Here is a 21,061-nt window from a genome sequence, read left to right on the forward strand (position 1 = left end):
CAAAACTGGCCACTGTGCCAAAACCAGTGTATGATCTAGTAACTGTGCACTGGTATCTTTAATCTTCTCTCTTTGCTCAGATGGCTGCGCCAATGGACAGTATACCTATCAAATAAGATAAACTTGAAACTAGGTGAAAATTAGATCATCATATCAGCAGATAAGCACTAAAATAATGGAGATGTTCTGTTTCCAACAGTGGTCAACCCAGATCAGAAGTACCTAAACTAAACTAAACCTTAAGTTTATATACCGCATCCTCTCCACGGAAGTAGAGCTTGGCACGGTTTACAAGAACTTAAAATATAAGAAGGGACAGGAAAAGGTTTACATGAGCTTATAAACAGAGTGGAAGAGTAAAGGGGAAATAGAATTACATGTTAGAGAAGAGCCAAGTTTTCAGTTGCTTGCGGAATAAATGGATCCCAAGTTGTAAAACAGATTTTATGCTGCTTATTTTAGGAATAAGCAGTGGATTTCTCCAAGGCCTATAGGGGCTCATAATCGAAAGAGAAAAACGTCCAAAAACCAGCCTAAGTCAGCACTTGGATGAACATTGTCCAAGTGCCGATAATAAAAACGGGTTTAGGACGTATTTCTAAACGACCTAGGCTTTCATAGTGCTACTGAACGACCAAAGCTAAATGGGGCATTTCAGAAGGAGTGTCGAGGGCGGGAGTTGGGCGGGACGTGGGACAGCTTAGACTTAGTCGTACAGCATGTATAACCGAAAGTTATACAGCCCAGGATTCACGGAACTTGGACGTTGTGACTTAGACCATGTAAAACATGGTCTAAGTCACAAAAAAACACCTAAAGTCACCAGATAAGCACTGCAAACACATAAAACAGACCCCCACACACTATCCCAGTGATCACCGACCCCCCCCCACCTCCATAAAAATATTAATCACACCTTTAAAATTCAGCCTCCAGACCATCATCACCTGGCAGCCTGGCATAGGAAAGCCTAGTCGTCCAGCACAGAGGCGGCTTAAGCCGTCTTGAGGGTGGGTTAGGGACTCATGGAGAGGAGGACCCATGCCCATAAGCCCCTGTAATCACTGCATTGATGCTTAAACACGTGCACTCCCCTATACACCCCAAAACCCTTTTTTACTGGCATATAAGTGGCTCCTGCAGCCATAAAGGCTATTAGGGTGGTAGATAAGTGGGTCTAGGGGATTCTGGAGGTGGTTTGGGGGGCTCACCATGACCTATAAGGGAGCTGTAGTGAGGAAAAGACATGGCACCCTTTTTGGTGCCCTGTAAGGTACCCTGTAAGGTACCCCACTATTTAGGTGCCATGTCTGGGTGTTCAGTCCATCACTTTGCAGACCCCTCCCACATCCAACAGGGCTTGTTCTAGGTATTTTTGACTTGGATGAAAAGTTGGACGAAAAAGTGGTATAAAGATAGACAATTTAGCGGCTTGGATGATCAGATCGGCAGGACATATAGTTAGACGATTTTCGAAACAAAAAAAATTTTGGATGTATTTTTCGAAAATGTGTCCTAGGCTGTTTTTTACTTTGGACGACTTGCGATTTAAACGAAAATGGACTTAGACATCCCTTTCGATTATGCCCCTCATGGTCTTTTGGGAAATTATCTAAACCCCCTGATTTCACCACATTCTCTGGCAACAAATTTGAGTTTATTTACATAACGTGTGAAGAAATATTTTCTCTGGTTTGTTTAGAATCTACTACTTCATCGCTTGCCTCCTAGTACTTTTGGAAAGAGTAAACAAGTGACTCACATCCATTCCTTCCACTCCACTCAGTATTTTGTAGACCTCTATTATTTCACCCCTGAGCCATCTCTTCTTCAAGCTGAAGAGCCCTAGCTGCTTCAGTGTTTCCTCATAGGGAAGTCGTCTCATCCCTTTTATCATTTTCGTCACTCTTTTCTGTACCTTTTCTAATTCTGCTATATCTTTTATGAGATGCGGTGACTAGAATTGCAGACAGTATTCGCGATGCAGTCATACCATAGAGCAATACAAGAGCATTATAACATTTTCATCTTTGTTTCCCATTTCTTTCTTGATAATTCCTAACATTCTATTTGCTTTCTTAGCTACCTCCGTACATTGAGCTGAGGGTTTCAACATATTCTCAACGATGACACCTAGATCCTTTTCCTGGGCAGTGACTCCTAACATGGAACCCTGCATCACGCAGCTATAGTTCAGGTTCAGGTTCCTCTTTCCCTGCATGCATCACTTTGCACTAAATGTCATCTGCCATTTTGATGACCAGTCTCATAAGGTCCTCTTGCAATTTTTTGCAATCCTCCTGCGATATAACAACTTTGTGTCATCAGCAAATTTAATTATCTCACTAGTTATGCCCATCTTTAGATCATTGATAAATATGTTAAAAAACAGTGGTCTCAGTACAGCCCCCTGAGGAACTCCACTATTTACAGAACACTGTGCAATAATGATACAGGTCAAGAGCTATTGTGCAAGTTCAAAAACAGAGGAAAAGCCTCAGATCCCCATCAGGGAGGAAACCCTCCTATAACTCGGCAGGGCTGGCCACTTCATAGGCAGAAAAACCTCCGTGGCAATATATTTTAAAAGGCTTATTTCATAGCGTGCATAGCAAACAAGCTCTCAGCCCAGGCTGACGATGGCCAGCGTTTTGCCCCATAGCTACGTCAAGGCATCAAAGGGACTGAGCCTGCAAAATAAATATCAAAGTTATGAGTTTTCACCAACCTAAGTATTTCACTTTCATAAATAGTAAGCTCTTTGTTAATGAACTTGTAACCGGCACAAAATCATGTTCTTAAAAGCCCATGCGTAGAAAGTAGCTGTGCTGACTGACTTTATTACAGCCCACTCACTGGCATGATGACATTGGTTCTAAAAAAGACAATCCAAATTAGCCCGGGACTATATTATAAAATATTTTCTTTGCAAATACAACTTGGCAAAGGGAAAACTTCTTTTAAAAAAGTCCAATCAGAAAAGGTTCAATCAAAAGGTATTTAATCAAAAAAATGTTCAATCGAAAAAAAATAATTATAAATATAGATTCTCCACTTATTAAACTGAGAGCACTATTTCAACAGAAGAAGAAGCCTCAGGTTTCTTCTGGCAAAGCATAACTGCTCAAACCTCCTCCACCCACATCATCGGAAAAAAACTTCCAGAGAGAGCAATGTTCCCTCTAATTTTTCATAGGCTGTATGCGCAAAAAATGTCATCTGTGCGCATTTTAAAGAAAAACTAAATTTGTGCGCGCTATAAAAATGATTGCCAGAGGGCCCGAAGTTCAGTTATGGGCATTTATGGGCAGGTCTTTGAGTTTAGTCTGAATTAACGAAAACACAATGTAATTTTAGTTACACTTTATGTTAGTTACACTTTATGTAACATAAAGTCTCATTTCAATAAACATAAATTATATTTCATTGAAATGTTTCATTGAGCGCTACCTATAAATAAGGTATCATTGTACTTTATACTTAAAATTTAGAAAATAACAGCAATTTAGTTTTCAAAGTTTTTCCCTGCGATCTTTCATATTTATCCAGTCCGAATAAATTCTGTCAAGATCTGTTGAGCCTCCATCTTGAAGGTGACTCTTAACACGCATCAGCATTTCCAAATGCTCTAAATGTAAATGATTCCTTTGTTAAGTCTTCAAATTGTTCATTAGACTAAAACCACACTCACAATCTGAGCTAGATACTAAGAATGTGTCACCAATGTCCATTAATTTTGCTAAATCTGCAAATTTCGTCATATCTGGAAAGCTGTTTATCAGATTGCTTTTGATTTTTTTCTGTAACAAGGAATTTAAAGTCATTGTATTGCTGAATAATAACACTTTCCTCCGGAAGAAATTGTTTATACTTTAAACAAAGAGATCTGATATGTCCATTTCCGAAGTCAAAGTCGCATTGTGATATTGCTGTACAGTCAAAAGCAGACTATTACTCAACTTCATTTTCAGTAAATCTTTCACCCAGATGCAAACATAGGATGTTGATGAAGGTTAAAAATGAATTAGTATCCACTGAAACTTTTTCTCCAGACCTTATCCTGTTGTCAAGAAGAGTGTTGACTTTATCACTCCACTTAACCTTGGCGCCTAAGTATTGCATTCGAAATTTGTTCAATTTACCCTGTGCAAGATGATAAGCTTCCAATGGTGTCAAACCACGTTTTTGAAATGCCATGGTTAAGGAAGCCAGTTCTGATAAGTGTAATATGAAATTGTTCACTGTTCAGCTTCTTATAGCAGTACTTTGCAATAGGATCATTATCTTTGTCTTCTTCAAAATATTTTAACAGGGGATCATAATTTTGAATAATTGCTTTAAGTGCAAAGTGTCTAGATAACCAGCGCACTTCATTCAGAGGTCTGAAAGCAATTGATTCACATTCAGATGCATCTGCTATTTCTTGAAATTTGCATTGTTTAGTAGAAGACCGATAGAACACCGTGTACACAGTTCTCATTACAGTTTCTACTTCTTTCATCAATTATACTTCTTTCCATGAATCAGAAAGTCCCAAATCTTCCCGATGTGCAACACAATGTTGCTACACTAAATGTGGAATGTCTTTTCTCAGCTGTGCTGCAACACCATCTATTTTGCCCAGCATAACAGAGGCACCATCAGAGGTGAACATAACCATTTTATTGTTCTTCGCTACATTGTTCTTCGCTGTATAAACACCTTTACTGAATATGTACAGTCCTCATTGTATCTTCGCTGTAAATGTACAGTCTCTTACACTGTAAACCGCTCTGAACTGTTTGTGGTACTGGGGTATATAAAATAAAGTTATTATTATTATTATTATTCAGGTCAAGTTCATGTTTCCTATAGAATTCCCTAATTGCTGTTACTATTGATGTAGCATCACATGCTTCCAACTGTAGCATCCCACCAAATGATGTCCTATACTCATTTGAATTGACTGGCCGATACTTAAAGTAGAGTATTAATACTTGTTGACAGAAATGTCTGTGCTTTCATCAACAGTTAACGTATGATACGTTGCTAATTTAATGTCTGCCATACGATCATCTTGCACGATGCCATTGATAATTCCAAGAAATTCAAACGCATATCCAGCTATCAGGTATACTAACATACTTTGCCATGTGCTCATTGATATCTTGAACAGAGAGCATTGAGATATTCATCTTAATGGCCAGCACAACACTGTCGACAAGAACCTTAATTTCATCAGGACTGGAACGCTTCTGTTCATTACTAATTTGCCTGTTTTCTTTTTTGGTTGGGCTTTCAAGCAACATGTTAACCAGTCCCCCTCTTAAATTCGGATTTGTACTTCTGAGTTTCCTAATACTGTCGGTATGAGATTTACTTGATAGATGGCATTTCAGAAAGTCCAGTTTCCAAACATCATCCCATATTTTTCCAGTCGAGAATTTTCCAGTTGCTTTGGCATCTTGACAATAACAACACACAAGGTAAATATTTCATACATAGGTAAACACACATAGGTAAATATTTCACACAGTCGAACACGCATTGTATTTTGAGATTCCGGTGTCTCCGTTTCAACAATTTCTTCAAGCCATTCAGACCTAAAAGCTGTTGCAGCTCTCTTGCGTTATACACTTTTTACCATTTGCGGTTTATACATTTTAAGAGTTATATCGGATTGCAATTTAATAAACGAATACAGTTATACAACCACAGTACCACGCTGCATACTACGATTCCACGAAATAAACAATATGGCAGAACTTCAGGAAGTCAAAGAATCGGAAGTGTTTCATATCCTATGGGCCATAGGCTATGGCCCTATGGGGCACGTGAGGTGTCAAGTTCAACTGCTAAAGATAACGGAATCACGTGAATGACTTAAAATTTATATTATAGGGATTCAATAAATGTGATAAATGGGAAATCGGAACAACTGGTCTTCTGCAACATTTCATTTTAGCAGTGAAAATCATTTTAGGAAAAAATTTATTTTTTTTAAGCGCGCTATTTTAATTTGTGTGCGCGGGTTCGGCAAGTTGTGTGCATGCGCACAAGCGTACAGCTTATAGGGAACAGTGAGAGAGAGTGTGCTACTGCCACTATGTTAATCTTAATGTGGGATGAGAGACGATTACACAGCTCAATAAAGAAAATGATTATCAAATATTACAAGAAGATCCTACTTTGAAATTAAAGAGACAGATAGAGGAGTTAACAAGGGAAGGATTAGAAAAAGGTTATTTAACAACAGTGGAATTTAAATATTTAAATTTTAAGTCTCTGAGATGTCCTGCGTTCTATACTCTCCCAAAAGTGCATAAACAATTAGATCAACCTCCCAGTAGACCAATTGTGTCAAGCCGAGGTTCTTTATTAGAACCGTTGTCTAATTATGTAGATCATTTTCTACAGCCTTGTGTAAAAGAAACTTTTTCTTATATACGAGATTCTGTTGACTTCTTGAAGAGAATATCAAACCTTCAATTAGTAGAAACAGATGAAGATGAAGTGTGGTTAGTGACTCTAGATGTGCAGTCTAAAAATAAAAAAGCAACACAGAGGCATGACACAAAAAAAGTGTAAAAAATGAGTAATAGGGGGTAAACAGGTTGAATACTAGCACAGAACTACTGTAGGTACAAATGTAACAAAAAACAGGGAATTGGCATGAGCGCAAAAATAAGCTTTAAAAACTAGGGCCAACATCAAGAACACCAAACACTTTTTTACGTCGTTCCTCTGTGTTGCTTTTTTATTTTTATATCTACTTTGATGGTTTATGCTTTAGGACTGCTTAATACGTTTCATTTTTCACTTGTCATTTTCCATTTTTATCTTTGGCCTTTTGAGTTATTGAATCTATTCAGGTCTTGTCCATTTTACTATACACTTCTGCTAGCGTCATGCTTTTGTGTTGCTTTTACATTTTAGATCTCATCTGATGGTCTATGCCAGGGGTCAGGAACCTATGGCTCGCGAGCCAGATGTGGCTCTTTTGATGGCTGCATCTGGCTTACTGCCAACTTCCGGGGCTGGAGCCAAGGAGGGTGGCCTCACACACTACGAGCTCCTCTGCTGCAGCGGAGAAAAATCTTCTCCAAGACGTGCACTGCAGCAGAGGACACCCGAGCAGACCTACCCAGACCATCGGGGACATTCTGCCGGTCACCCGGAAGCGGGAGCTGCTGACACAGAGCTGGACGGATCTCAGCAAGGACGGGAACAGCGGCGGCCATCTTCCGATGCTCTGCACAGTGTGGCACCTCCCCCAGCTGCAGATTCTAGCCTGGACCGCAGCAAGCTATACCAGTGAAGGGGACAAGTTGTGAGTGTGCCTACTTCATTTGTTATTGCTCCAGAACCCCCCCCCCCCCCAATATCTGTGACTATATGAATGCATGGGAAAGATCCTTGGCTGGGGCTTGATTGATGCATGCTGGGAAAGAAGAACACGCCCTCCTCTGCATCGCATCCGGCATCCTTGGGACCCACCCTACCTTGCCCCACAGCATCCATGGCCGAACGGGCCTGAAGCCGCATCATCCTTCACAGGCAGCCCCAAATCAAGGTCCCGGCTTCCATTCCCACCAGCTACACCCGCAATTGGCTACCCTGCCTTCATTACCTCTGCCCTGCCCCACAGACCACTATCTGGGGTGGTATCCTCCTCACCTCAGTCAGCTAGCTAATTGCAGAAACCCTTTTATTGAAGAAGATGGCTAAAAGAAAAAAAGATGAGTATCATCGTACTTTTCAGCAGGAATGGACAGAGGAATTCGCCTTTGTGGAGAGAGCAGGTTCTGCAGTGTATCTAATATGCAATGTTAAAATTGCATTGATGAAACGGTCAAATATAAAGCGGCACTTCGACACACGCCATACTACATTTGCATCAAAATATCCTGCGGGGGACAGCAGGAAGAAAGCATGTCAAGAGCTACTGTGCAGAGTGCAAGCTAGTCAGCAGCAACTCCGTGTTTGGACCCAACAAGGTGACTGGAATTCGGCTAGCTTTGCTGGTGCTTTAGCAATTGTGAGAAACGGAAAGCATTCACAGATGGGGAGTATGCCAAAACATTCATGCTTGATGTTGTTAATGAACTTTTTGACGACTTTTCAGATAAAGACAAGATAATCAAATGAATAAAAGACATGTCTCTGTCAGCAAGAACTGTTCACGATCGTACCATCATGATGAAAATCAAATTGAGGCAACACAAGTAAAGGACATAAATGCAGCACCATTCTTTTCTCTCACTTTGGATGAGTCAACAGACGTAAACCATTTATCCCAGTTCAGCGTGATTGCAAGGTATGCTGTCGGTGACACACTACGTGAGTAAAGTCTTTCTGTTTTGCCTATGAAAGGGACAACAAGAGGGGAGGATTTATTCAAGTTTTTCACTGAGCTTGCTAAAGAACAAAATCTACCGATGGATAAATTTATTTCGGTGTGTACTGATGGTGCTCCGTGCATGGTGGGAAAAAACAGAGGATTTGTAGCGCTTCTTCGTGAACATGAAAAGAGACCCATCCTAAGTTTTCACTGCATCCTACATCAGGAGGCACTTTGTGCTCAGATGTGTGGCGAGCAGCTTGGTGAGGTGATGTCGCTGGTCATTCAGGTGGTCAACTTTATTGTTGCCCGAGCTTTAAATGATTGCCAGTTTAAAACACTGCTGGATGAAGTTGGGCATAATTATCCTTGTCTGCTTCTGCACAGCAATGTGCGTTGGTTGTCAAGAGGGAAGGTGCTCAGCTGTTTCGTGGCTTGTCTGAGCGAAATCCGGACTTTTCTTGAACTGAAAAACGTAAAGCATCCTGAGTGGCTCCTAAAGTTCTACTATCTCATGGACATGGCTGAACATCTGAACCAGCTCAATGTGAAAATACAAGGCATTGGAAATACAGTCTTATCCTTTCAACAAGCAGTGCTTGCATTTGAAAACAAGCTAGAACTCTTCATCACCGACATTGAAACAGGTCGTTTACTATACTTTGAAAAACTGGGAGAGTTTAAAGATGCATGCATAGCAAGTGACCCTGCTCAACATCTTGATCTTCAGCAGCTAACGAGCTTCACATCTAATCTCCTGCAGTCATTCAAAGTGCGCTTTGGAGAATTTTGTGAGCGCGCTCCTCTTTTTAAGTTCATTATCCATCCACACGAGTGTGTAGTGGACAGCGCTGACCTGAGTTACATCCCCAGTGTCTCCGTCAGAGATTTTGAGCTCCAAGCTGCTGATCTGAAGGCCTCAGACATGTGGGTGAATAAGTTGAAGTCACTGAATGAAGATTTGGAAAGACTTGCATGACAGCAAGCAGAGTTGGCGAGCAAACACAAGTGGGGAGAAATGAAAAAACTTCAACCCGCAGACCAGCTGATTGTCAAAACTTGGAACGCGCTTCCTGTCACATACCACACACTGCAGGCTGTACTGACAATGTTTGGCTCTACATATGCATGTGAGCAGTCTTTCTCATATCTAAAGAACATTAAGACCAACCTACGATCACGTTTAACGGATGGAAGTCTCAACGCCTGCATGAAACTTAACCTCGCCACGTATCAACCAGACTACAAAGCCATCAGCAAAACCATGCAGCACCAGAAGTCGCATTAATGGTAAGAACTACTTTATTCATCATTGGTTAGCAACAGCATAACAACATTATTAAAAAGAATTCAGAGACCTATTGTACTTTAAAAGTGTTGGTCTTACATAAAATGCACACATTTACTTGTATTTAGTTTTAAACATATTGTATGGCTCTCATGGAATTACATTTTAAAATATGTCGTGTTTATGGCTCTTTCAGCCAAAAAGGTTCCTGACCCCTGGTCTATGCTCTAGGACCGACAAACATGTTTTTATTATTTTTTTAATTTTTTGTCTTTTGGAGTTATTATTAATTAAGCTTCATTCTTACAGTTTTTCATCTGCGGTTTTATCTGATACCTTATCCACCTGGGTAGGTTGGCATTATACATATCCTCAGCTTATATATCTTTTTCATTCTAGCTTGCTTATATTTGTATTTTTGCATGTTTTTCTTTCTGCACCTTGCTCACAGTCTTCCTCCACAATTATGGTTACCACAGAATTTTCTGCATGACACTCGTTATTTAATATCTTTTGTGTCACTTAGGTTGGATTCTGGTTTAATGACTTGTGATAGCTGCTGCATATTTTCACATGTTTTCACATATATATATGTATATATTTTCTATAGATGTTATTTCTTATGTACAATTTGAGTTGTTTTACTTTGGTTCATTAGGACCCCTGATGAAGACATGTTTACCGAAACACGGACCATGTCTGGTCCTTTGGTTTGGTTCAAGGTGGTAACATTAACCGCATTCTTGATTTTGTTTTAATAAATTGAGCCTGCATCTTTGTACAGCTGTCTGCAGTTTTCTTTGTTTCTGATTTGTGCTAAACTCACTGCAGACTGTGTTGGTTTTCTCCCTTTGTTGTTTTCTTTGCATTTTGGGTTTCATACACTTTCTGCACATTTGCTTAATTGTGAAAACTAATGGAAAGCACATTTTTTCAGTGTTGTACTTTGAATGTTTTATGTTTCTTTTGTATGAATGTAGTATACTATCCTATTATTAATGGCATTCTATTTCCATTTTATTGATGTATTTTATTGTAAACCGCTTTGAATTGTGCTACAACCAAGGCGCTATATTAAGTTTAATAAATGAGAAATCATGAACAAGACTCAGAACCTGACACTGGAGGAGCATGTTCATGTGTTGGTGATGATCGAAGAAGGATTTTCTTGCCACCAGATAACCAGCAAAGTCAGTTGCAGTCACAGTGCGGTAGTAAAGATTGTACAAAAGAAGATAGTGTCAGGTTTAGTGGTAGATGAGCCTCATTCTGGTCATTCACATGTATCAACATCATGCCAAGACTATGCACTTTGACACATTTCATTGACCAGTTGCAAGTTGACCTCACCTCAGCTACCACGTCTAATGCCTGATGAGTGTTATGTCAGTGTCAACTCATCAATAGAGGGAATAGTGATCTAAAGGGTGGAATCAGGAAGGGGCTGGCAGCCATGCTTTTGTCTTTTGGGGAGCAGAAGTCATTTTTCTCTATCTCCTTAAACAAGGTATTTTTGATGAGTATATTCCGAATGCTTAGGGAGGGTCCAGTGGTACCTACTCTGAAAGTACTTGTTGAAAGTGTTGAGGATAGTGTGTTTTTTGGAAATAATGGCTTGGAGGAGGCTTGAGAAACAGAGGAGTATGTGGTACCCAGCCAGGGTACAAAAAGTGTGGACTGAATTTGTGAGTATTGTGTCAAATATAATCGAGCTCAAAGGTATCTGTCACCTTCTATACACCTGAAACCCTTGTTTTTTTCTTCTTCAAATTTTTATGTATGCTCTGTAGCAACCCTCACTCCACCAAATGAGTTCATTTTTTATTATTTTTTGTATACACTGGATGCATTATGCTACCAAGTTGGCCACTGACTCATGGCAACACTCACAGTGAGGATGAGAAATCCACACTGATGTTTCATGACAGAGTACAGAAGTGGTTTGTCATTGCTTTCTCCCATGTAGTGTATGGCTCCATTATGTTGCTGCTACCCTACATAGGGCCTCTCAGACTACAGTATCTGGCTGGTATTCCCAGGTGGTTTCCCATCCAGGTACTAGCCAGACCTGACCCCACTTAGCTTCTGACAGTATGAGTAGGCCTACTCAGGGTGACCAGGCTGTAGGCTTTTGCATGCATTAGCTGTCATGTATTTATGAGTCCAGATACCTGACTTTCCCATTATTCAGCCCAGAGAATGACACGGGGACAAATTTTTCACCGTCCCCATGGGAACTCGTTTTCCCGTCCCGTCATTCCTGCATTTTCCCGTCCCGTCCGAGTTCTTTTCCTGTCCCTTCCTCATTCCTACAAGCTCTGCCCTTATCTGCACAAGCCTCAAACACTTTAAAATCTTAAGTATTCAAGGCCTATGCAGTTAAGGCAGAGCTTACAGGAATGGGGCAGGGACAGCAACAAAACTCGTGGGGACGGAATGGGGAAATTGAGTTCCTGCGGGGACAAGGAAAAATGTGTCCCTATGTCATTCTCTAATTCAGCCTACCTTCAGGTTGAATAATAGTTCAGCTGTATTTTCCAGTCTCTCCCTCTTAAAATTCCCTTGTTTGGTACATATCAAAATGAGATTGAGGCATCCTGTTGTCATATCTTTGTTTCATCAGCTATTACTGTAAATATGTATAATCTAAAAACAATGCAAAATGTCTATATTTTATCTTTTTTTGTTACTGCCTCCTTTTCCTCACTAATAAATCTAACTTTATCTTTAACAATATCACTGAATCAAATCCATGGGATTATTAACAGCACAACATTCTAATCTAATCCATTGCATGTTTTCTAATTACCCTTGGCAGTCAAAGCATAGAAAGAGGCCTGGAAAAGAGTGTAAACAAATTAACGAACAACAGATGTAACAAAAATGAACTCTGGCAAACCTTGGGGCTGTATTACATGGTTCCACAATCCTTGCCTGTCTACTGATTTAAATGACAGCTAAAGGTGACATGAAGTATCCCAGGACTGAGCAATACCATAAGAAAAGTTGAAGCACTACATTTTAGAACTAGTGCTCTGTCTCATGAAAACTCAAGCTATAAAAAGGAAAATGATGCATTGAACTGTTTTGTGTCTGCCTACAGGTCCTGCTGCTGATGGGAATCTGAAGGAGAACGAGATGTCACTAGGAACCAGTTATCTCTATCATGTTACAACCAGCTCTTGAAATCCTGCCAGATTCAACAAAGTTGCAAAGCTGAGTGTCATCTCAGAGGAAAGAAAAATATTGGCAAAGAACCACTGCTTCCTATACCAGTAACTATTTTAAACCGTTTACTTTTAAGCATCTATTAACCATTGCTAGAATCAGGATATTGGGCTAAGTAGAGTTTTTGTCTACAGTAATGTTTTTTCCAGCTACCTGGAATTATTTTGAGGCACCCACAGTAAAACTATTAGCCTTTTTTTTTTCATCATGTATAACTCTGACACAGATGGAGAGCAGTGTTCTTTGAGGCAGTAAAATGCCATATTCAGGTAGGCTTTGTACCAGCTTCATAGAAACATAGAATATGACGGCAGAAAAGGGCTGTAGCCCATCAAGTCTGCCCATGCTAATGACCCACCCCCAGACTTCACCCGGCTAAAGATCCCACATACATATCCCATTTCTTTTTGAAATCGAGCACGCTGCTGGCGTTAATCACCTGCAATGGAAGTTCATTCCAATGATCAACTACCCTTTCGGTGAAGAAATACTTCCTGGTGTCGCCATGAAATTGCCCACCTTTGATTTTCAGCGGATGACCTCTTGTGGTTGAAGGTCCTTTAAGAAAGAAGATATCATCTTCCACCTCGATGCGGCCTGTGATATATTTAAAAGTCTCAATCATGTCCCCCCTCTCTCTACGTTCCTCGAGTGAGTGTAGTTGCAGTTTATTCAGTCTTTCCTCATATGGGAGGTTCTTGAGTCCCGAGACCATCCTGGTGGTAATTCGCTGAACCGACTCGATTCTCCGCACATCTTTTTGATAATGTGGTCTCCAGAATTGAACACAATATTCAAGATGAGGTCTCACCATGGATCTGTACAGGGGCATTATGACTTCGGGCCTCCGGCTGACGAAACCTCTACGGATGCATCCCACCATTTGTCTAGCCTTGGATGCAGCTTTCTCCACCTGCTTGGCAGTTTTCATGTCTGCACTAATGATTACTCCCAAATCACGTTCTGCCCTAGTCCTAGCTAAGGTCTCACCATTCAGAGTGTAAGTTCTGCATGGGTTTTTGCTGCCAAGGTGCATGACCTTACATTTTTTGGCATTAAATCCCAGCTGCCAAGTCAAGAACCAATGTTCCAATAAGAGCAGGTCATGCTCCATACTGTCGGGTAAGGTGCTGTTATCTACTATGTTGCATAGTTTGGCGTCGTCGGCGAATAGTGTTATTTTACCTTGAAGCCCTTGAGTCAGGTCTCTTATGTATATTTTGAAAAGGATCGGTCCCAAGACCGATCCCTGTGGCACTCCACTGGTCACCTCCGATGTATTGGAGGGGGTACCGTTAACCACCACCCTCTGGATTCTACCGCTTAACCAGTCATTGACCTATGTCGTCAATATCACTCCCAATCCCATCGAAGTCATCTTGCTCAACAATCTGCGGTGCGGGACGCTATCAAAAGCTTTGCTGAAGTCCAAGTACATGACGTCTAGAGACTTCCCCATATCCAGTTTCCTTGTAACCCAGTCAAAGAAGCTGATCAGATTGGATTGACAGGACCTTCCCTTTGTGAATCCATGCTGCTGGGGATCCTGTAGATTCTCCTCGGTCAGGATCGTATCTAATTCTTGTTTAATAAGTCTTTCCATGAGTTTGCTCACTATTGAGGTGAGACTGACCGGTCTGTAATTCGCAGCCTCCGTTCTGCAACCTTTTTTGTGCAATGGAATGACGTTAGCTGTTTTCCAGTCCATGGGGACTTTTCCAGTACTTAGGGAAAGATTGAACAGCACGGATAGCGGTTCCGCCAGGACATCACACAACTCCCTAAGAATCCTGGGGTGTAGATTGTCCGGTCCCATGGCTTTGTTCATCTTGAGTTTTGATAGTTCACCATGGACGCTGCTGGGTGTAAACTTGAAGTTTTGAAACGGGTCTTCCGAGGTTTGCCTTGCCTGCAGTTGTGGACCGGTCTCCGGCGCCTCACAAGTAAAGACTGAGCAAAAGTATTCATTTAGTAGTTTGGCTTTATCAGAATCCGTTTCTGCATAGGTCCCGTCTGTTTTCCTGAGACGTACTATCCCATCTGTGTTTCGTTTCCTCTATAATAAAACCCTAAGTACGCATGCGCAATTACAATGCCATGATCCCTGACTCCCTGTTGTGCTTCCGTGTCAGACATGCGCAATAGAAGGAGCCAGCAGTAGTACGCTGGCTCCTTCTACTGCTCATGCGGAGGCACCTTAACCACGGAGGCGGCGACCATGATGGCGACACCCCTCTCCTGCCTTCACTCCGTCTAATACAGGTCTCCCAGGTCTGGCCATGGCCCGCTGTCTGGATGGCTCCCTTACTAATGTTATTCTTGAGTCCGTTGCTGCAGTGGCGGCTCCTCTCACGAGCTGCACCTGCGTTGGAAGCCTCCCTGATGTCATGTCAGAGAGAAGGCTTCCGACGCAGGCGTGGATCATGAGAGGTACCGCGGCGGCAGCTTTGAACTCAAAAATAACTTCGGCAAGGGAGCTGGCCAGGAACAAGGAACAGAAATGCTGCTACCCTGCTACAGAGAGAAGTGGGGAATGCTGCTGCTGCACAGGGAAGGGGGGGGGAATGCTGCTGCTGCTGCACAGGGAAGGGGCAATGCTGCTGCTGCACAGGGAAGGGGGAATGCTGCTGCTGCTGCACAGGGAATTGGGGGGAGAGGGAGAGGGGACCAGGGAGCAATCTTGGTTTGCTTTGGGGGGAGACAGAAGGGGACCATGGAGAGAGACAGGCAGGCAGCGCACGAGAACAAAAGACAGACACACAAAAAGACAGTGGGCAGGGAGAGAGACAGACAGAAAGAAAGACAGACAGCGGGAGGGAGAGAGACAGAAAGAAAGGAAGAAAGAGACAGGGGTAGGGAGAGACACAGAAAGAAAGACAGACAGACATATATTCTAGCACCCATTAATGTCACGGGCTTAAATACTAGTATATCATATTTTTCTTAGTGTAACTACACTGTAATAAATTTAGCCCTCCTTATACTAAACCGCGAAAATGGTTATTAGCACAGGGAACCGCGCTGAATGCTCCGCACTGCTCCTGATACTCATAGGAACCCTATGAGTGTCAGGAGCAGCGCAGCGCATTCAGCTTGGCTCCCTGTGCTAATAACCATTATCCCTGGACAAGCAGGTAGCCTATTCTCACATATAGGTGACGTCATCCACAGAGCCCAGATGCGGACAGCCTCGCAAGCAGACTTTTTTGAAGAAATTTAGAAGTTTTGAGTCAGCCACACCATGCATGCGCGAGTGCCTTCCTGCCCAGCACAGGGCGAGTCTCCTCAGTTCTCAGTTTTCCGTGGAGCCAAGAAGTCTCTCTTTGACTCTCTGCGTTTAACTTTGTTACTTCATGCCTTCTCTCACCGCAGTTTGTGTTATTTTCTTCATGAATCACTGTGTTCTTTTCTTTATTTTAATTTAAAAAAAAAATTAAAAAAAATTATTTTTTTTTCGCTCGACTGGTGGGGCAGGCTGCTCGGCCTCAGCCCATGAGCTTTGACTTTGCTGCGGCGATTTTTCCTCCTATGTTCCGGCCAGCAACGGGCTTCAAGAAGTGTAGCCAGTGTCAGCGTGCGATTTCCATCATGGACCCACACCATCGGTGCCTCAACTGCCTTGGGCTGAACCATCAACCGAAGTCATGTGAGCGCTGTGCTACTCTTCAACCTCGAGCCCTTAAAAGTCGTCAGATTTTAGTGGAGAAGCTTTTCGGGATGGACTCTTCAGTCACACCCTCGACTTCGAAGGCGGCCTCGGTTCCACCTTCTACTGAGAGTCCTCCTGCCTCCACGACTCCAACCTCGAGCCTTATCAAACCTTCCTCATTTGCGGTGGCTCTTTCCTCGAGTACACCTGCTGTATCTTCCCCTGGATCCTCAGGTTAGATAGCTCAGCAGAAAGTTCCAGCAATGGTCCTCAAACTTGCTAAGACTTCCAAGTCGAAGCACATTTCCACTGCCACTTTGGAACAGGTGGTACAGTTTCAGACGCGGATCTATCCTTGCCGGCTTCCTTCCAGACCATGTTAGAGCAGCAATTTGTTCAGTTCCTAACCAAAATGGGACCAAAGCTAGCTAGGTTCTTTGCAACTGCCTCGACAGGAATCCTCACACTCCATACAAGGAGCAGAGTCTTTGGGAGTGCCTCGAGATTCTTCCACCAAGCCTCCTGAGCTTCGATCTACAGCTTCTAGCCCTATTCATTCCTTGGTGGCAACGTCTGCTTCCATCTCCGGGGCGAAGTCTCCTCGATCCTCGAGACTTGCTTCCAAGCACCACTCTCGTTGTCGATCGAGGCCTTCCTCGAAGCATACCTGCAGGCATAGCTCTTCTTCCAAAGAGAGTCCTTCTTCAATTAAGCCTCGATCTACAACTTCCAGCTCTTCCAGACCACCGACTCCTCGATCGAGGTCTCCGCTTCCAAACCTCGAGGACTCAGCAGCTTCTATTGCTTCATACAAGTCTCCTTTATTCTTTTTTTTGTTTGTTTTATTCATTTTCACATCAAAGAACAAAAACACTTTGATATAGAAAATTAAATATACATTGAAGAAATTATTATCAAAACACAAGAAAAGGAGTGAAACCTTCACTCCTATTACTAATACCATGATCATAGTCCACATTAGAGTGAGGTGAAGCCATACCTAATCAAGGGAAGTTGACTTTAAGAAATCATTCACGGTCATATTAACACATGTCCTTCAGAAATACAGGGTTTATTTATTTATTTATTCGATTTTTTTGCCTGTCCTCCCAAAGGAGCCCAGAACAGGTTACAAAGTACATCCATAATAATCCAGACAGAGCAGAGATGACATAATTTACATAAATTACAATATAGACATGACAATAAAACATATGTACTAAGTAGCATCTGGTGAGATTAAGTGACATAGGTGTGTTGACTGGATGGCATTTCAGGGTGAATGACTTTAAGGCGCTGGGTTAGTAAAGAGGAAGGTTTTCACGGCCTTCCTGAAGTTCCAGAGTCCATCTAGTGATCTGACAGATGGAGGGATTGTGTGCCAAAGTTTGGTTCTTTTGGTTATTTACATTTAGGCCTGAGTAGCGGAAATTAAGGAGGGGTTTGGAGCCTTAATGGCAGCCTTTCCTTCCCAAAAAAATTGCAATTGTTCTGGTTCATAGAAGATATATTTGTTTGCCTAAGTAATACAACATTTACAAGGAAATCTAAGCTGATAGGTTGCTCCCAAACCCAAAACTGACTGACAGAATTTCTTACGTCTAACCTGCATCCACTTTGAAACATCAGGAGAAATAGCAATCTTGTGATCATAAAATTCAACATTTTCAGTTCTATAAAAGAGACGAAGAACAGCTTCTTTGTTTTGCAAGAAAACAAAGGTCACAAGCAGAGTAGCTCTTGCTGAAATTTCAGTCTGTTAGGATTCCAATATCCCAGTAAGATCCAATTCTCCAGGATGCATAGATGACATCTTTTTCCTCTTTCGGGATGTTAAGATAATACAATTTCTGCAGCGAAGGCATATTAGTCTCTGAAAATTTTAATACCAATGTCAGGAAAAAATGGAAAAGTTCTCTAGGAGATTGTATTCTAGATACAGGAAAATTGAGAAGTCTCAAGTTCAAATTCCTATTAGCATTTTCTAAATTTTCAATTTTCCTGATTAATAGATTTTTATCTTTCATCTGAAGATTAGATGCAGCTTTTAATTCTGAGACTGTTTTCTCTACTTGATCCAGTCTACCTGATTGTAGTTGAAATTTTTCTTTTAATTTGAATTGCAGTTTGTTGAGTTGAAGTAATAAATTGGGAGCATACCTGATGAAGGCTCTCCATGGCTCCCCACAACGCCTCCATATCCACCACTACTGGCTTAATCAGGGGTTTCAGAAGCCGAATTGGAGAAACTACTCCATTTTCTGCACTCGTCGCTCCCTGAGTGCCTCCTCCTCCCCCTGCCGCTTGCTGGCAACCCGGCAAAGATCAAACCATCTCCGGGGTCAAAGGCAACACCATTGACTCCGTCGGAGATTCACTCCCCGACACTTCCCGCTGGGTCGAGGGACTGCCCGACATCATCCTGGGATGGGGGGCATTACAGGCCCAAGTGGGCTCAGTGAAAAATCACTGTTTAACTCCGAGGTCTGCCCCCCCTCGGAGAGTAGATCCGCCCGATCCAAAAGGGACAGCAAAAGCTGTAATAGCTGTCTGATGTGTAACCGAAGAGGCAGAGGAGGCCGGGAGATTTCTCCTCTGTTTCCCCCTACATTTCAGCATTCCAGAAAACAAACTCCGCTACTGAAAGCAGGTAAGAAAGTCTTCACAAAGAAAAAACGCCGCGGGTGTGGGAGCCTCTTACAATACGTCTCTCCCTGAGGCCATCTTGGCTTCTCTCCTTCTTCTTTATTCTTTTGAAGACTATTTTCCCGCCGAAGCTTCATCTTCGACCAAGGCTGCCTTGAGGTCTTCGAGTCCTTCTTGAGGCAGGGCATTAGCGGATCAGCTATCTTTCTCTTCTTTTCTTCGTCAGATGGCTGCTGACCTGGAACTTCAGTTGGATGCTAGTTCTATATACTCTAAGGAGTACCTCAAAGTCATGCATCTCCCTCAACCTCCTGCAGAGTCACTTAAGCTTCTTCTTCACAAGCTTTTGTCTCAGACTTTTACACGATGCCTGGAGACTCCTTATGCAATTCCTGCTTTTCCAGGCAAATTGGACTCCAGGTATAAAACCCTGCATTGCAAAGGATTTGAGAATTCGCAATTGTCTCACCAATCCCTGCTTGTGGAGTCCTCCTTGAAAAGATCCCATCCTTCCAGAGTTTATGCTACCGTTCCTCCTGGAAGGGAAGGGAAAACCATGGACAAGTTTGGACATCACCTTTACCAAAATGCTATGATGTCCTCCAAAGTCCTCAATTATAATTTTCATTTTGTCACTTATTTCAAGTTCCTCATTGATCTTCTTCCTAAATTTCTCAGCTATTTAGATACACAGAAGCACTTTGAATTTCAAGAAGTCATAGCTACTCTGTCACAACTCAGATTACATCTTCTTATGATGCCTTCGAGTTGTCCGCCAGGGCGACTGCTTGTTCTGTAGCAATGCGCTGCCTGGCCTGGCCTTGCACCCTAATCTTCAGGATTGCTTGGCTAATATTCCTTGTGCAATGACCTCTTGGATGAATCTATCGAGGCAGCCACCAAGAAATTGTCTGAACATGAAAAATCTTTTTTTTTCCATTGTCAGACCAAAGCCTAAGCCAGCTTCTGCCAAGCCTGCAAGACCTCCTCCAATTTTCCAGAGGCGTTTTGCTCTGAGAGTGGCTCCTTATACTCGTCCGCCTCCCACGAAACAGCAGAATCAGAAGTAACAGAAATCTCAACCTTCTGCTGTACCTAAGGCTGCATAGCCTTTTTGACTGTTTAACACAGAGCATAACCTTCACCGTTCTGTCCCTGTCCTCTCTTCCCCCCATAGGAGGTCGCCTCCATCATTTTTATCACCGATGGGAGACAATTATATCTGATCTCTAGGTACTGTCAATCATCAGGGAAGGATACTCTCTTCGTTTCTCTTCAGGTTCCACCAGAGCTTCCTCTAAGAGAGTATCCTTCCAGTCCATCCCAGACCACCCTTCTTCAAGAAGCTCAAGCTCTGCTTCGTCTCCATGCCATCGAGCCAGTTCCTTTGGAACATCAGAACAGGGGGTTTTACTCCCGTTACTTCCTTGTTCCGAAGAACATGGGCGACCCATTTTGGATCTCAGGGCTCTCAACAAATTTTTAGTCAAAGAAAAATTTTGCATGTTGTCCCTGGTGTCCCTTTATCCCCTTCTAGATCAGAACGACGGGTTATGCTCTCTGGATCTCAAGGGGGCTTATACTCTTATTCCCATTCATCTGGCCTCTCATCAATATCTCAGATTTAGGGTGGGGAATCTGCATTATCAATACAGAGTGCTACCCTTTGGCCTGGCTTTATCTCCCAGAGTGTTCACCAAGTGCCTGGTGGTGGTAGCAGCAGCTCTAAGAAATTTCCCTACCTAGACAACTGGCTTATCAAGGATTCCACATCTCAAGGGGGTTATTGTAGCGACCCAATGGACTACATGGTTTCTACAAAGTTTGGGATTCGAAATCAACTTTCACAAATTTCAACTTCACCCCTCTCAGAATCTACAATTCATCGGAGCTGTTCTGGACACTGTGCAACTCAGAGCATTCCTTCCGC

At 42.4% G+C, this 21,061-nt stretch overlaps 1 protein-coding gene across 3 annotated transcripts in view; it reads left to right on the forward strand.

Annotated features, from left to right (window-relative positions):
* The window catches only part of FGL1 (fibrinogen like 1), a 179,785-nt gene that overhangs the window by 42,738 nt on the left and 115,986 nt on the right, over positions 1 to 21,061 (forward strand). For all 3 annotated transcript variants that reach the window (XM_033944101.1, XM_033944095.1, XM_033944106.1), the window contains exon 2: positions 12,712 to 12,883. The gene's annotated coding sequence lies outside the window, so the exon portion shown is untranslated. The remainder of the gene's footprint in view (positions 1 to 12,711; positions 12,884 to 21,061) is intronic.

Source organism: Geotrypetes seraphini, chromosome 1 (genome assembly GCF_902459505.1).
Source record: "Geotrypetes seraphini chromosome 1, aGeoSer1.1, whole genome shotgun sequence".
In the NCBI taxonomy this organism is placed as follows: domain Eukaryota; kingdom Metazoa; phylum Chordata; class Amphibia; order Gymnophiona; family Dermophiidae; genus Geotrypetes; species Geotrypetes seraphini.